The sequence below is a fragment of the Pteropus vampyrus genome, unplaced genomic scaffold (assembly GCF_000151845.1).
Source record: "Pteropus vampyrus isolate Shadow unplaced genomic scaffold, Pvam_2.0 Scaffold149, whole genome shotgun sequence".
Taxonomy (NCBI): Eukaryota; Metazoa; Chordata; class Mammalia; order Chiroptera; family Pteropodidae; genus Pteropus; species Pteropus vampyrus.
In genome coordinates this window covers 2,350,489-2,368,323 of record NW_011888930.1, presented here as the reverse complement: position 1 = coordinate 2,368,323, position 17,835 = coordinate 2,350,489, and the positions used below count along the sequence as shown (strand labels likewise).

Sequence of the window (17,835 nt, the reverse complement as noted above, 5' to 3'; positions counted from 1 at the left end):
AAAAATATGGATTCCTGGGGTCATGCCTAGGAATCTGAATTTGTAAACACTCAGGACTATTTCAATAGAGTGCTCCTAGCATCAAACCTCAGAAACGCTGGGTCTCAGCAGACGTAAAAATATAAAAGTATCAGCTCTTTCTTAAGTAGGATGGATGAATTCCAATAAGAATTATAAACTTAAAAACCTCTTACTGCAGCCTAGAATATTAATTCTTGCACGTTCATATAATTTTTGCTTCTCTTTGGGAATCTCAAAACACCACCTTTAATCTCTAGAGCTCAACATATTATTAAAATTGAAAATCACCAGAATGTTAAAAAAAGTTATTATTGTCTTGAATATTTCAGAACATATACATATGTATATGCATATACATACATATATATAGATATACATACACATAAAATCATTTGGACTTTAGCCTTGATGAGACATGAAGTCATGAAGGACAAACTTCTTATTTTTTTGAACACCAATAGTTGTTAAGCTGGTACTATCCTTCAAAAAAATACAGTGAAACTTTCTTTTATCAAGTTTTTTGTTATTCATCATTCATCATGTATCAATCAGGCATCAATCATATACTGACCTATGTTTGACTCTCAACTTGACTTTATCTACCAGGCTCAGTTTTCTTATCTTTAAAGTGGGAGAAGTAATCTCTCTAGACTGTTTACAGGACTGAATTTGTGACATACAATACATAGCAGACACTCAGCAATGTTAATTTCACTTCTTTTTCATACCTTGATGTCCCTTGTTTGAAAGAGAAAAGTAGGCATTTGGTTTTCTTTTCCTAAAAACTGAAATATGATATTAAGGTGAACTTATTAGTTGTTGAAACATTTATGCCATCTAACTTTAGAGGTAAGCTTTAGTTGTTACTGTTGGAGGGTGTGCTGTATTTCTTCATACTTTCTCTATGAAATCTGCTTGGTCTTTTTCACTTTACTTCAACCGTTCTGCCCAAAATAACAGTATTTGTTAATCTTGTTAATCCAAATTTTTTAAAGCTGTTTACTTAAAGTGGATTTCATTTGTGAACTCTCAAAATGTCAAAGAAATAAGGTAATTTTGGCAATGTTCTGGATTCTTGTAAGTTCCACTCTCTGAAAATATGCTTATTTCTTTTCTCTTTTTTTTACTATACCTGTAAGCTGAAAGCAGTGATGATTAACTATCATTTCAATTTGGATTGTGGATTGTTTTGGTAATTAAAAGCAGATGGCAGAAGCTGGAGAAAAATGTGTAGCAGCTGATTAGTGGAAATAAATGAATTTGGAGATATTTAACTTCCAGATAATAGATGGGTCAAACACAGTTTATACTTCACTGTGTGTACTTTTAGTGTAATTGCAAACATGATGTTTGATAATATATCGAGAAGTAGGTGTTTGTTCTTCATCTTCTTTTGCTTTCTGTCCCGTGACAGAATGCTCACTTCCTAGGGCAGCATGTGTGCCAACACATTAATTTCAACTTGTCTTGGTTACTTGGGCCACCAGTGTATTCTTTATAAGGATTTGTTTTGCCTGGGGAATATCTTGAGGTTAAGCATTATGTGCTGCTCAGATTTTTCTTTATGGAGCTTACTACCGGTCAACATTCAACATTCAAAGCTAGCATTCGACAAAGTTCAGCTCCTACAGAGGTCATCTGTTAGACTAACAATTTTCATTCTGATGCTGAAAACAAAAGCTTTCATTAGGTAAAATTAAGTTGTCCAGAAAGTTAGACATGTTTTAAACGTGTTTATGTGCTAATGTCTATTTCCTTTCAGGTTAATTTTAATCAATATTCTAATTTCCATTCCCCTGGAACTGTGAAACCATTTTCAAAGGAGTGGACGACTCTAATTTCAGTAAACCTGTGTTAGGAGTTATATGGCCATAAGGCCTACATGTCAACCCGCCAAAGCTTTGAAAATTCATGTTCCATAAATGAAAGTCACCAAAAATAACCAAGTATTTTCATAGAGTTTTCAGTCATTCTCTGAGAAATGTCTGCTAGACTGGAAAAATGAGATAATCAAAAAACATATAATAGATTCTCCTTTTCAGGGCAATCATCTTTTAGTCAAGAATTTAATTAACTTTTGGAGAATTACTATTTTTTTCTTTGTATATTTTTGCCTTGTTAGAGTAGGTGGTACATGATACCAATTCTATTATTTGTTATTAAAAATTTCATAAGAACCAATCTCGTGGGTTGAATTGTGTCCCTCCATTCCCCAAAGAAGATACGTTAAAGTCCTAACCTCCAATACCTCAGAATGTGATGTTATTTGGAAATAAGGTCTTGGTAGATTTAACCAAGTTAAGATGAAGTGATTATGGTGGGCTATAATTCGATTAACCTGGTGTCCTTATAAAAGGGAAATTTGGACAAAGACAGAGAGAGGGAAGAAGATGCAAGCCAAGGAATGCCAAGGACCGCTGCCCACTACCAGAAGCTAGTAGGAGTCGAAGAAGAAGTCTACCCAGAGTCTCAGAGGTAGCACAGCCCTGCTGACACCTAGGTTTGGCACTTACAGCCTCTACAATCATGAGACAATACACTTGCGCTGTTTCAAGCCACCCAAAGTTTGTGGTACTCTGTTACAGTAACTACCATAATAATATACAATCCATTGTCCATCATGAGACTCTTCCCTTACGAAACACACCTGAAAAACAATAGAGAATATAATTCTTTGTTTCTCATTAATAGATATTTTTATTTTAAAATGTTTTTAGTGAGAGACACATTATTACTACAAAAGCTGCACTTGTTCATTATGAAATACCTTAAAAACAGATAAGTGATCTGAATTGGTCCTTTCTCCATACAGTATATTCTCCACAGAGAGGCTAGAGTGAACTAGTTAAAATATTAATTCTGCCTCTTCTCTCATTAGAAACTTTCAAGGGTTTTTCATCTCTCTCAGAGAAAAATCCATAGAATTACAGTGACCTATAAGCCATATAAATCATTATAGCAATGGTTTTCAGTAAACGGAGCATTTGAAAACTGCTGTTATCTGGGCTCCATCCTAGATAAATTCAAACAGAATCTCTGAGGGTGCAGACTGGGCATGGGCATTTTGAGAATCCTCGTAGGTGATTCTAATGTACTCTAAAATAGAGCACTACTGACTGTCACAATTTCTCCTCCCCATTCATGAATCTCCTAGTACCCTCCACTGTTTTTGCTTCGCCCTAGCCACGCTGGCCTCCTTGCTGCATCTTTTAAACCTCGACCTACTCTCACTTGCTTTGTTCTGCCTGTGCGTCTCCCACACGTGGCTGACTCCTTTACTTCTTTCAGGTCTGCACACAAAAGAAACCTTACAAGTGAAGCCTTTTATCACTCTTTTTAAAAAATACTCCACACGCCATCCCCTACTCCTGCCCTAGTATTTCTTTTCCTCTCCCCTTTTTAAATTTTTTTCTTTATGTTATTTACCAACCTCTGACATATTATATGCTCGTTTATTTTTTAATTGTTTATCACGCCCAACTTGAAAGTAAGCTCCTTAACCCAAGGATTTTTGTATTGTTCACTTCTATATTCCCAGCATAATGTGTGGCAAATAGTAGGCATTCAATACACATTTGTTGAACCAATAAATGAATTGTGATAGGTTGGAGAATATGCTAAGACATGAAATCATATCCTAATGGAGTCATATGTTTTCTTTCAACTCTAGAGTTAACTCTGCCTATCAGGACTGTATTAATCATTTTATTATAATAAAATAAAACAGCATGAGAAATTTATAAACATTCTGAACTATCTTCAATATCTTCTCAATTTTATTTTTACTTCCCAGGCATTTCCTTTTCTTGATATTTTAATTCTCTCTCTGTGTTTCCTTCTACTCTGAAAACTCTATATCACTTCTTCATCTTCATCCTTTACTCAGACCTTGAATATTGATGTTGGCCCTGTTCTCATTATACCCATCCCTGTAAGTTCCTTTCTGTTCCTATTGGCTTCAGAGGTCTCACTCAGACTGCCCTACAGACTATGTGGACAGCTTTTAAAACAACCAATGGGAACCAATGACTAGTTCCACCTTACACCAACTGAATAAGGATCTCTGAGCTGAGGTTCAGGCATTAGCTTAAAAAAATTCCTTTGCTAATTCTAATGGGCAGCCAGAATTGAAAACTGATAGATATTGAAAAGTACTCATATTACAGTGTGAATTTTTTCTCTATTCTAGAGAGTAATATAAACAAGATGTAAGTTTAGAAGATGGAGGATGAACTGTAGAAATTAAAATCAACCAGGGAGAGATTGAGAGAAGGAAAAGAGTCAGCTATTGCAATACTCTAAGCAAGTGATGAGAACTTGAATTTAGGACACTGGCGACAGGAGTGTAAAGATAACATTGCACAGGCAGGAGGGAGGATGTACCAGTTATCTATTGTTGCATAACAAACCACCCCAAAATTTAGTGCTTAAAAAAGCAACAAAAATTTATTTTGCTCATAAATTTGCAATTTGGCTAGGTCTCAGTGAAAATGGCCCATCTGCTCCATGTGGTATTAGTGGGATAGCTCAAAGGGGTGGGTTACTCACATGTCTGTCAAGTTGGCGATGGCTGTCACTTTGAAGGTTAGCAAGGGCTGAGGCGGAGAGCTCTTCTTTCTTTGTTCAGTTTCACAAACCTAATGAGGGCCAAGTGGGGTATACATTCGGGAAGATGCCCCAGCTTGGATCTGGAGGTTCCTGCCTAGGGGAAACCAACTCTCAGCTGCCTGCTCCTCTGGGTCTCCAGGCCGGAGAGGTGCTGGCACTCAAACTCTAGGCCATAGAGTCGTCACCTAGCTGCTGGCTGCATTATGGGGGACGCCAGGTGGGGACCCGACAGGGACCTGCAGCCTAGGCTGAGGTCTGGCTCAGTTCTTGGGGCTTGCCTCCAGCTGTGTTGAGCATTGCCTGTCAGCCGGTGGCACTGGGTTTTGGTATGAGCGATACTCGCAGACTTCTTGGTGGAGACCTGGGTCCGGGGAGAGTGTTTCCTCTTGGCAGCCATGTGCGCGGGCGACACCGCGTGAGAGGAGATGCGTGGGGACAGCGGGGACCTCCCGGGTGAGGTGCTGGCTGGCTTCTCCATGGGTACCCGCGCGGTGGCCGCGCGGTTCGGGTGCTCGCCCTATTCCATCTCTCTTTGCCGTCACCAGCCGGGGTGGCTCACCGGCCTCCTGCAGGGTCTCCTCCTCTATCTGCATCTTCGGTACTCCTGGTGGCGCGGCTCCCGCTTGCTTCAGACACCTCCCGGCTGGTGGCCGAGGGCTTTGATTCCGCTTCAAATGGGCCTCCGTGCAGTTCCGCGGCTCGGTTCCAGAACAGGCGTTCCGAGAGAACAGGGCGAACTGCCCTGTGAGCCACATGGCATCACTTATGCCACAGGGGTGAGGCAGTCACAAAGGCCGCTGAGAGTCTAAGGAAGGACCACGGCCTCCTTACTTTGATAGAGAGAGGGGCGAAGTTTTAGAAAAAAAACGTGGGATAGGAGATACTGTGATGGTGGTTTTAGGAAAGGACAGTCGACCACAATCTTGGAGACTAATTGGAAGGGGACAATAAAAGTAAAGAAGGAAGGGCAAAAGTCACTTAAGCAAAAACTACTTTAAAAATATATTTATTCGTATTATTACCAAAAATTAAAGTAGCGTCATTAGCTAAGGCTGTGGGGAAATATTGTAATATGCGTTCCTAAAACACAGACAGTAATTGTTCCATTTGCCTTTTCTAGCACCTAGATTGGACATGGACCATCTTTTTGGAAGGGCGATGAAAGTTTCCTAAAAGCTTTTGTAGACATTTGATAGCAGGCTGTTTTTATACATTTATTTATTACTTGACTGAATGTACCCATTAACTCAAACAACTGGTAAGGTTAGTAAAAAAGTAAAACAAAACACAATTTAAAACCAGTTACTGAAACTTGGATGTCTTTACTTTTAAAAGGAAAGCTCACGTTTTTTGTTTGTTTGTTTATTTTTAAATAGGAAACCAGTTCTTCTAACTCACCGTTATTATTTTAAGAGATTGTGCTGAAAAATTCCTTGCTTAACTTTAATCCATCTTGAATTGTATGCTTCCATGTCTGATAACACATAATGGGCCCAGTGAATCACCTCTTTGTCTTATGTAGGTTTGTCAGATGTTAGAAAAAGAAATGGCAGAATCGTTTTGAAAAATGAACTTCCTGTTGTAATCTGAGGGTAAGTTGCATAAATATAATGTGATTATGGTGACTGTGATGAGTGGTAGCTAAGAGAACATAGAACAGTGTCTTGGATTCCTTTTGGCTCTTCATCCCCATTGGCAAACACTCCAGAAGAGGGGTTCACACCCAGCTCTGCCTTCTGCCTGTGAGTTTTTGGTTTACACGGTATCTTTAAAGCAGAAGAAAGACAGCTGGATTGAGGAATCTTTTTAATGGTTTCATTGCAAGGCTAAGTTTATAACACTTTGCATTTTTTTTTTTTCCCTAGAATGACTCAAATTGCTGCCTAGATTTGTTGTTTTTGCCAAAGTTCAAACTATATGAATCATGTGAAAAGGATATAATTAAATTTATTGTATATTTTAATGTTAAGAAAACAGGTGAGTGGCAAACTATATTCATGCATTTAGCAGATGTTTATTAAATACCTACTATGTGCAAAACACTGTACTAAATGAAATTAGAAACTTGTTCTGACTTGGATCAAATTCGGATGTAAAAGTTGATCTTGTGACCATCCATTTTGTTAGAGTCCAGTATTTCACTTTCACTCAGATGAGTTTACAAAGCAGCACATTGCTTACAATTTGACTCATCGAGTAGTGGGTTTTTATTGTTGCTTTCTCTTTTTTCAGCCTTTTCATAGTCTGTCTGCGTACACATCATAAAATCAGCACCATTGGCTTTGAAGACATTTATTAAAACAATGCATTTGTGAGAGGAAATTTTATGAGACCTGTGGCTTATAAACTTCTTGAACCATTTACTCCAGATGATTGGATCCTAATCCTTGCAGGGTGGGAAAGGCCCTAATGGTTCCAGGATGAGATGAGAACAGTTTTAAACTTATCAATCACAAGTGAGGTACACTGCTTCCTCTCAGTGACTGTGGTCCTCACATTAATTACTTGTGTCTCTTGATCAATATTCACCTGGCTTAAAGTTAAAAGTGAATGGCCCACAACAGCAATAATTCTAAAGGTACATTTTCTAAGTAAATTTGAGTGTGTGTGTGTATGTGTGTATACACTGCCAAGATCTGTGCATTTTCTTAGAAAAAAAGGAACCAATCAGTATTTGCTAAAGAAAAAGTTGAAAAATGCATCTCTCAAAGGTGATAGTAGCACAAAACAAATTTTTCTTAGGTAGTATTTTTATGTTTGGAAGAAGGCTCAAAATAGTAACATAGATTTTGGCCACGGAACAAACCTTCTATATGCATGTCAGTCACTGGGTAGTTATTGGAGAATCAAAGGTGACCAGGATTTAGCCCACAGCCTTGGGGAAGTTGCAGGGAGGGTGAGGAACTTGATTCAGATGTAAACAATGATAATGCACTAGCATTTATGTTGCAGTGTTTGCCTGCAGGAAGAAGTTGAGGAAAACACCCTAGAGAGGCAGATTCTTGAACTGGCCCTTGAAGCATGCCTAGGGATTTCCCAAGCAAGAAGGGCAGGACATTGTGTTCCAGGCAAAGAACCACAGGGAAAAGGCACATGTGCAACCAAAGTGCCAGACCCCAGGAACCTGTAAGAGAAAAGCACAGAATAGATGTGAGTGGCTCAGAAAACATGCATAATGTGAGTCTCGGTGTGGAGGCTGGCCAGGTTTGAGGATTAAGAGCTCTTGAAAAATAAGAAGGGAAAGAATCAGTGACTGTTCAAGAATAACCATCTTATTTCCAAGTCATCCTAGGCTACAGGAAGCCTGAGATAAAATCAGAAGTCATTCCCCCTGGCCTAGAAGTCTTTGCCTGGTGAGGCCTTCACCTGCCTTTATTACCTCATCTCTTGCCCCTCTCCTCCTTACTCAATGTAAACTTATTTTGCTTTTCACACATACCAAGTCTGGTCCCACCTGAACAACTTTGCTATACATCACTGGTTCTCAAACAGGCTACTTTGTACCCCAGAAGATATTTAGTGATGTCTGGAGACTTTTTGGCTACCAGGATTTGAGGAACGCTACTTGTATCCAGTGGGTAGAAATCAGCGATACGGCTAAACATCCCACAATGCATAGGATAATACCCCATAACAAAGAATTGTCAGTCCTAAAGTGTCAAGTGCCAAAGTTAAGAATCTTCTAGGTGTTCGCTTAGCATAGGTGTTCCTCTCACAGATCTAGTCACTCTGTCACCTTCCCGGGTTATTGTCTTTAAGCAAATTATCACTACCCAGTGGTTCTTGTTTATTTGTTTGAATTACTTCACAGACTATAAGCTCTGTGAAGGCAGAGGCCTGGACCGCATTCCTACTTTCAGAACAGTGCCTGGCACACCTCAGTGACTCAATGAATATTTGTTAATCAAATAAATAAATGAGTGGGTTATAATCCTAGCTCCAGCCCTTACCAGCTGTGTAACTTTGGTAAGTTACTTAAATTTTCTAAAGTCCCTTTTTTTCATATGCAAAATAAATTTTAAAAATAATAACCATTCAAAAGTATGAGAAGTAATGAGGTAATATGTACTAACATACCTGGCATGGAGTAGGGGCTTAATAAACATTAATTCTCTACAGTATTTGACAGTGGACCAAGTACGCACTGCTGTATTGATAGAACAAATTATGATTAATTAGGCAGAAAAATATTTGATTTGTTTATTTAAAAATCAAGTTTCATTTTCTGTAAAGAGAAAAGGTGAAGTGATTAAAGGTATTAACTCTGGCATCAGACTTTCTGGGTTCAAATCCCACCACTGCCACTTACTGCCTATAGGCCCTTGGGCATTTGATTTAAGCTCTCTGGGTTTCACTTTCTCCATCTGAAACGTAGGTTATTAATAGTGCAACTACTTTACAGGGATCTTAGTACTTCCCCCAAAATACTGAGTCTGAGAAGAAAGATTATGTGTAGGTGGTTTACTTTGGGAGGTATTTCTAGGGATTCATTAGGTCACTGGAATCTGGGAGTAAATGGATTAAAACAAGAAGGAAACCAGCCTGGTCCAGGGGGTCATGATTGAGCCCGATCCTGATGTGGAAAATGGTGTGGGAGTCTGTTGGGCCCTCCCTGTGAAGCTATGAAAGCTAGCTCAGAATCTCTGCCTGAGGAGAGGGCGGTATTTATCCATTAGCTCTCTGGCCCCAGGGGATTTAACTACCTTGTTATACTTTATTGCCACTTTCTTTTTCCTTTCTTTTTTCTTTTTTTTTTTAGGCGAGGCAACCCTTGGTTGACCTTGCAGATGGCAAGGAGCTTGTCAGCTTACAATCCTTTTATTTATTTATTTTTATTTTTTACGCCTACAGCACCTGGTCTTCTTAGGTAGTCTCCCATCCAAGTACTAACCAGGCCCGACCCTGCTTAGCTTCCGAGATCAGACAGGATTGGGCTTGTTCAGGGTGGTATGGCCGCAGACTTTAATGACACTTTCAAGTTTGTGTAGGCACCAGTGTGGCTGGGGGAGATGTCCCGGGCACCCGCCCAGTAGAGGCATAGCAGTTTGGTTAAAAAGTAAGAGACAGGTAGTGTGGCTTAGCAAGATCCAGGGGGCTCTGCCAACATCAAATGGCCAGAGCAAGAAGGTGGGCTGAGGAAATAAAAATGAGAGGCATAAAAAATAGCCGGACATCAGGCTGTTGTGAGCATTAAAAGATAATTATAGCACTTAAATAATATCTAGCATATCAGTAGTGCTTTATGAGCATTATATATGTATTTTTATATTACCATTTTATATTAAATTTCCTATTGACCTCTTCTTAATAAGGATCAATGATGTTATTATTTGGTAGAAAGAACATTAGACTGAAAATTGGGAAACTTGGCTCCTATCAGGTATACCTGATAAACCTTTTTCTTTTTTGTCTTTCAAATATACTTTGGGTTTCTGCAAATTGCAAGATGTTGATCTTTGACATTAGGCTACACAGAATGATTGGACATAGTCTGCTCTTGAGGACTTGAAATTTATTGGTGGAGATAAGACAAGTTTGTATATAGCTCAAACACAGGTCAGAAAGTAATACCACATTTCACCTATTCTAAAATGCATATCCCCTCCTCCTTGCCTCGAATTTAATATCTCTGAAATGAGCAGTGTTTTAATAGATGACATCTTAGATTTGATAAAATAAGGTAAATTTCACCGACGAGGTACCAACAAAATTCCATGGGAATCAAAAGAAAGGGATCAAGGGATCATTATTTCTAGCTGAAGATTTCAGGGGACTGAAGAAAGATGTAGACAATGACAAAAAATAGTAGGCATATTAGTCAACATTACAGAGTCTCCTTGTTTTTCTTCTTTCTAAAATGAGCGCTTAGACTAGACTAGGGATGTTTCTGTTAGTAGTTTGAAGTCTTATGTAGTAGATTTGGAAGCTTGTTGCAGCTGCCATGGTCCCTGCCCACGTGCTCCTCATGCAGAAGGTTATGTGGCCTCCAGTTAGAAAGAGAGGCATTTGGCTGTGGGACTCCTGTGGTGCTTCTGGGTACTCTCAGGGGCTGTCAAATTCTTGTTATAGTTATCAGGCTGTGGTACATCTGCGAGTATCTGTCATCTCCGTGAGACACATAAACTCCATTGTGCAAGGATTGTGTCTGTTGAGTATAGAGTTTTGCTCCTTCACGGAAAACAGTGCTTGGCACATCCGTAGACTGTCATTGTCACTAGATGAATGAACGTCGATAGGTAATCAATCCCTCATCAGAACCTACTAACACATTGCTAGGATGTTTAGGTAAACTTAAGCATTTAGGAAAATGAAAAAGTAGTTAGATATTTTAGCAGAAGTAGCTTAGGTTCTCCAAAACAGGATGATATCATGTATTTTTTTTTTCTCCTTTAAGAAACTGATTTTTGTTGCTGTTTTTTTTAACTTGATCGAAAAGTTTCAACCTGACCTTTTTTTCTGTAGAAGGCAAGACCCGGGTTAAGCTTTCTAGAATAGCTAAACTGTATGTTTGGACCAGTTTGGCCAAACAGAATGCTCGGCAAGGATCAATTTGGTGCTAAACTCAATGTACTGCACAGGGCCAGCCATCTTGGTGAAAAAGAAAGAGAAGGAACTTATGAAACTTATGTGAAGATAATTGGTTTCACGGCTTCCATTTTTGGAAAAAAAAGCCTTAAGGATATCACTGGTTCAGAAAAAATATGATGACACAGTGTTAGAGGAGAATGAAAATGTCACATTTAACTTGTGAAAAATGTTCAGAGATAAAGCAGCAATCTTCCCCGTTGGTAAAACAAACAAGCGAGAGCTGGTGAGTGGCCCCAAGGAGCCCTGCCAAAGTCACATTAGCCGCAAACACTTTGCAGACTCTTGTTCATTTCCATTTCATTTGGTTTTCCCTATCTTTCCAATAGCCCCATCATCTTTAATCAAGCATAAAATTAAACCGGGAAGCAATATTTTCTAGATTTATATTCTATTTTTTGTCCTCATCAGAATCTAAAATTATACCTAAGCAAGTCTAGAAGGCAGTGTTCTGAACTCTTCTAACCAAGAGGAGGATTGTACATTCTTAGGAAAAATGTTTTAAATGAACCAATATTATTAGTATTTTTTATAAAATATTATCTCTTGAACGAAGCAAATAGTTTTAATATGTTTGAAACACTTGAAAAGCTCTCAGTGGTAACTGTTATCCAGAGCTTACAAATGCAGATTAGTTGCCCACAGTACAAATTCAGGATAAAAGTGCTTTGTGTAACTGGCAAGCAAGGTTTTTCTTTTTTTTAATTGGTCAAAAAATTAAAATTCAGTTGATTTTACATAAAAATTAAAAATATTTTTTCTCTTGAAAATTTGGAAGGCCTGCTAATTCAGAATGCTTTCATCTTGCATTTGTTTATATAGTCAACAATTATCTCCTGAGTTGCCTGCTATGTGCCAGGCACTAAAAGCAATCACCTGGAACCCGAAGCCAGCCACTCCCTTTGAGGGATGGTTTGGTGGCTGTATATGTTCTCCAGAGTGCCACAGTCCAAGCCACTTCTCTGAGGCCTGCTCTCAATAGCTATTTATCATCACTCATGCACAGTTGACTTTCTCATTACAGAAAAAATTTTGTATCAATATGGCAGAGACTGCTAGCTGTCCAATAATTATTTATACTCTCTCTTTCATACAGTAGAGTTGCCATTGAAAAGTGACTTATTAACTAGATACTACATTTTGCAGCTTTTTTTTTTTTTAATCCAGGTTATATGAAAACTTCTCACCCATGGAATGCAAGCAGAAGTATTGGGTTTCATTCTTGAGAGGATTCTTAACAAAAGCAGAGTCTCTTTATTTTCTTTTTCCTCTTTTTGAAGGGTGAATTGGAATATCCTGGATCTTCTGAACCACAGAATGGAAGGAGCCTGGGTGACTGAGTTCCATGTGGAAGAAAGGTACTCACTGAGCATAAACACATGCAGTGGACTGTTTGGATTTATTTGACACCAATTAGCATTAACTTGGGTAAGATATCATGCTTCTTACCAAAACTGGGGGAAAAAAAGAATATATAAGAGGGTGATATGTTTCAAAAGTGGAAGAGAGAATTATCTGCCCATGTCAGTAATTTATAGTACCTACCTGACCCCTACCAGGCTTTTGAGTTTGAGACCCCTTTCTTAATGAAATTGTTCAGATTATTGTCTTCCCTCTAATTTTTTCCTTGGTCAGCTTCTGTATTATAGGAGTAAATTTGGTCATAAAATTCAGAAAGTTGAAAGCCTTAAAATTTAAGACAAAAGAAAATGGCTTGAAAAATCATTTCAAGCATTCCAAATTTCAGTCATTCCTTTAGCTATAGAAGGCTATCATGTATAATGGAATCGACTATTTGTAGAATTGAAAGCAGTCTAGAGACATCTAACCTTACCCTCTATATCTATTGTGTGAATTCTCTCAGTAGTTACATTTGAGTCCTGCCTATTTGTAAGTAGTACTTGAACTGTGCTGAGGTCCTTACCACAGAAGACTGCTTTTTTGAGCAGTCTTTGTTGTTATAACGTTCTTTATCATCTTGGATAAAAATCTGTCACTGATACCTACCGCTAGGCATAACGAATTCTCAGATGCTTATGAAGTCACATAGGATAATACTGATTTCTCTTCTGTGTGCCCATGCAACAGTCCTTTTGTTACTAAAAGATGAATGTCAGATGTCATGCCCACTACTAGTACTCTTAACTTTCCCAGACCAAAGACTCTTGGTTCTTTCACCTGTTACACATATATTTATTGTGCCATCACAATAATGATTGGTGTTTCTAGAAGCACTCAATGCACTTCTAGATATATTTTCTTAATTATAGATATATCCTTAATTAATTAAGACATATTAATTAAGATATATTCTTAATTGTATTATTATTTTGTATTTGCTTTGAGCTATTCTTATCAGACAGTTGAAACATATTTAAATTTGTTGTCAACCATACATTGTATATTTATTTGTCTGTAAGTATAGCCCAATATTTGCTGTTTGTTGTTTTGGCTTATTAATTCTTCATCTGTCAGTTTGAAGAATTTTTGAAGCGTTCCTACATCTCAGTACTTAAAAACTTAAGTTTCTGCAGTTTGGATCTAAGGGGAAAATTGGTTTTGTCTCCATGGGAACCTTATATGTTTATTTTTCAAAATAAACTAGAATTTATTCTATAAGAGTTTCAGAGGCAACCTCAGATTTAGGGTTTTTCACAGTCATTTTTAAACAGTTAATTATTTTTCCCATTTCCTCTGAATATTTCTTAATTATCTTTTGTCTCCTGCATTTCTAAATGTCTGTGATCTCTTATGAAATTTTGAAACTTTCTGTATCCTAACTCTGCAATTTGAGGAAAAGACTATTTTATTATTTTAGCATATCTGATGATGGGATACTTCATGGTTGACATAATTCACAAAAGTTAGTGAAGCAAAAATGAAACTCTCATTTTATAACTGTAAAAACTTTTAGAAGAGAAACGTCATGCCTTATCTAGCTCAGAGAACTTATGCTAGACTTGCAGACTGACATTGCAGTTTCTGCAAACAAATTTTGGTATTATCATGCATATCTACATATTAAGTTTCTGTTCCTTCCAAGGATTTTGCCACTCTTCTTTTTGGTTCTAATTTCTTAAGATGCTGGAAATCTGTAAGGTGTTGGTGGAAGGGTGATAGGGGTTCTATGTATATTATTGTCCACTTGTCAGTACTGGGAGGTAACCCAAAAAGTCCAGGGGAGCTTTCATGCAGGCTCCAGCTGCTAGTGATCTCAGTGGGTTCGGTGATCAGTTAGTTCTTAATGCCCTCACAGCACACTGACCACAGAGCTAGCACTATAGTATGTCACACTGGGCAGTTGGGGTGTCCAGCTGGGTCACCAGGAAATTCCATGGTATGGGTGGTCCTTTGACCTTCACCCCAGAAACTTTTCCACATAATTTATGCCAAGGTCCCTCTTAGGGCCTGGTGGTTTGAGTAATATTTGTAGCCTCTTATAAACTCATAGACATTTTAGGATCCTCTTTTACATCAAATATAACTTCAAAGGAAACCGCGGTTAGTCCTTGCCCCTTTTAGTCTAGACATGCCTTTCCTCGATCATATATGAGTTATCCCAGAAGAATCTGCCACTTCTGCTGATAAGCAACTCTAGTCAGGAAGTGGTTGCTTGTCTTCTAGATTCTGAGTCCTTCCCCCAGTTTCCTGGGAGGGCAGCTTTTTTGTGGTACCATCTCTTTCTCCCAGTAATCACCCAGGGAACAGCTATGGCAATTCCAGTTGCTCTAGCAATTCCCTTCTCTGTTTATCTACTTTTAGCAATTCTCTGTTTATCTACTTTTACAGCTGGAGAAAGATACCAGACTTTTACGTTTGCATATTTTTTTCCAAATCATATGCCTGGTGAGCTGCTTTCAAGCCAGGCAGGTTAAGCCATCCTTATTTATTGGTGGTCCATAGAAGAGATAGAAGGAAGTCCAAGGATGTGGTCAATATATGGCTCAAATAAAAGCCATATCTATTACTCAGTTACATGCAGTTACAAGAGACAGGTCTAATTTTGAGGTTTTATTAGCCCCCTTTTCAAAGTGTATTAACACTCTGCATAATGGGCAGATGAATAAAATGAAGATTTGTGTTTGATGAAATATCGCTTTGACAAAAATATAAAATTGAGAAATCAACTCACGCAATTGTGCATATTTGAAAGACAATTCTGGACACTATGTTCCTCTTTTTTTTATCTTTTGCAAAGCTACTCTCGAATTTGACAGTTTCATAACTCATGGAAAATAAGCTCATCTCTCAGTCTATCTGTCTATATTTAGTAAGCCACTAACTATGTAGGGATATAAAAATAAGACCTGCTCCTTGCATTGAGCCAAGAATGGTTTTCACAATTTTAAAAGTTTAAAAAAAAAAAAAAGAAGAAGACAAAGACTACGTGATAGAGACCCTTCGTGACTTATAAAATTTAAAACATTTACTATCAGGCCCTTTACAAAATGTGAGCTTCTGCACTAACAGAGCTCACTAAACACTCATGATATCACTTGAGTATGACATTTTTGTATTTTATTTTTTATTATTTTATATTTTGATTCATTACTTTGCCATTTTTATTATTTTTGATATTGATATGATTTATTCTTTAACATTTTGAGACATTTCATCTAGTGAGCAGTAATTTTCCTGTGATTCTTATAATCTGTTAGCTATACCGATCTAGGCAGCTCTTCTACTTAATTTGTAGTCATTTTGGCAAGGTAAAAAAGTGTGGAACGACTACATTAAAATCATCAAATTGATTTTCTACATTTGATTTAGGTATTTTTTAAGACTTTCTGACAGTTGCATTCAATAAACAATTTTACATTTTTCAAAAAGTTTTTTTATTTAAATGGATTGTCATGCCATTTGACTTAAATTGACTTCTCAATTTAGTCAATATTATCAATGTTTATACATGTATATATAAGAATAGTTGTAGATAGAAAGATAGATGTCCTCCTTCATCCGGGAACAATATAGTATATATAAAAATTTTGGATTGTCCTCAAGTTGACTTACTGTTATATTTCAACACCATCACCTTAAATTAAGTGCATTTCTATATGTTTTCAGAAAGAGTTGAGCTGTAGCCATCTAACCTAATATTTTCTCAGGATATTAAAGAAAAATATTATTTTAAAAAATCAAGTGAGTTTTAAATACTTCTGTTAAAACCACACTTGTATCTGAATTTCCTGAATTTGAAGGGTCATGATGGATTATACCCTTTTTAGTGTGGAAGGAATTAGAATCTAGAAGTGTTTTTGTGTGATAACTTTGTATACACGATAATTCAAACACTTTTAAAATTGGTCTAGCACAACCCATATGCTTTTCCTTACTACTTATTACTAACTTGAATTATTCTAGTCTCTGTCATTTATCTATTGTTTATGGCATTTACTATGCCAAATAGAAACAGGAGCAACATAATACTTAAAACGTTCTAAAACATTTCAAATAATTTCATGAAGAATATTCCTGCTAAACTCAAAGCCTGCTAAATGCCGTATTAGAATTCTCTCAGTTACTGAAACATGCCAAACTCTCTCCTTCCATGGGGGGTTTTGCTGCTCCTCTCTTGGGATGATTTTTCACCAGCAATTTGCTCTGCTGATTCTCTTATTTTGCACCAGAAATGAGGGATCAATCCAAGACATCCATGATTACTAGGATTAGATTCACCCCAATCCATATCTCGTTGTAGAGTGCTAAAGTAGGAACCATTAACGTACCATCTTTACTTTGTGGCACAAACATCTGGATTAGTTTTACATAGATATTTTTTTCCAGGTTGTCTGCTGTTTGTTTGTTCCTCAGTCTTGATTTCTAAAATGTGCAGCATATTAAATACTCTTCCAAAAGATGAGGCTAACGTATTCAGCGGGAATAGACTGAAAAAAGAGAGTTGCCCTTTCACATGGTCATTGCCAAGAAAAGCTCTCCAAAACCACCAATCACAAACTTACATTATATATTCCAGCCTATGAAGTAGCATCCTTTTGTGATTCTACTAAGATTAGAGAAAGAGTCAGTGATTCCTTGGTAAATATTAACATAAATATTTGACATGGGATATTTAAATAATTTTTATGATGAGACACTTGGTATATGTATATGCCTAGAGTCTGAACATGAATCGTTAATATAGTTGTAATAAAATAGTATTTACAAATTTTACTCCATAACTTTATAGTTAATAAATAAATAAGGATTTAGTTTTGGAATCAGTTTGCTTGAGAGCAGGCTATAGCTCATTAACAACAATAAAAGACAAAGTCTTGACTTTGAATATATGTTAATATATGGAATCGAGTATATGTTAATTTCTTTTTTCCTTTGTAAATAGATATTTAATATTCTTTAAGTAATAATTTTTGAGTTAGTCTTTTACATGTGTTTTTATGTCAGTCTCACTATTTAAAATTCCAATAAACTTACCTGGACTTATATGACAACATCGACAGTAAGATAAACAATGCCATTGCAAATTCCTAGTGTTCTGGAATGAACAAACCAATAGTCATTTGGTCAGTTTTCTTCCCATTTAGACTGATTCCCTGTAGTATATTTTCTACTGATTCATCTTATTACAGTTCCATGATTTAAAGGAGAATGCTGCTATCA

At 37.2% G+C, this 17,835-nt stretch overlaps 1 pseudogene; it reads right to left on the bottom strand.

Annotated features, from left to right (window-relative positions):
• Positions 1-9,471: 9,471 nt before the first annotated feature.
• Positions 9,472-9,590, bottom strand: LOC111745244 (annotated as a pseudogene).
• Positions 9,591-17,835: the final 8,245 nt, after the last annotated feature.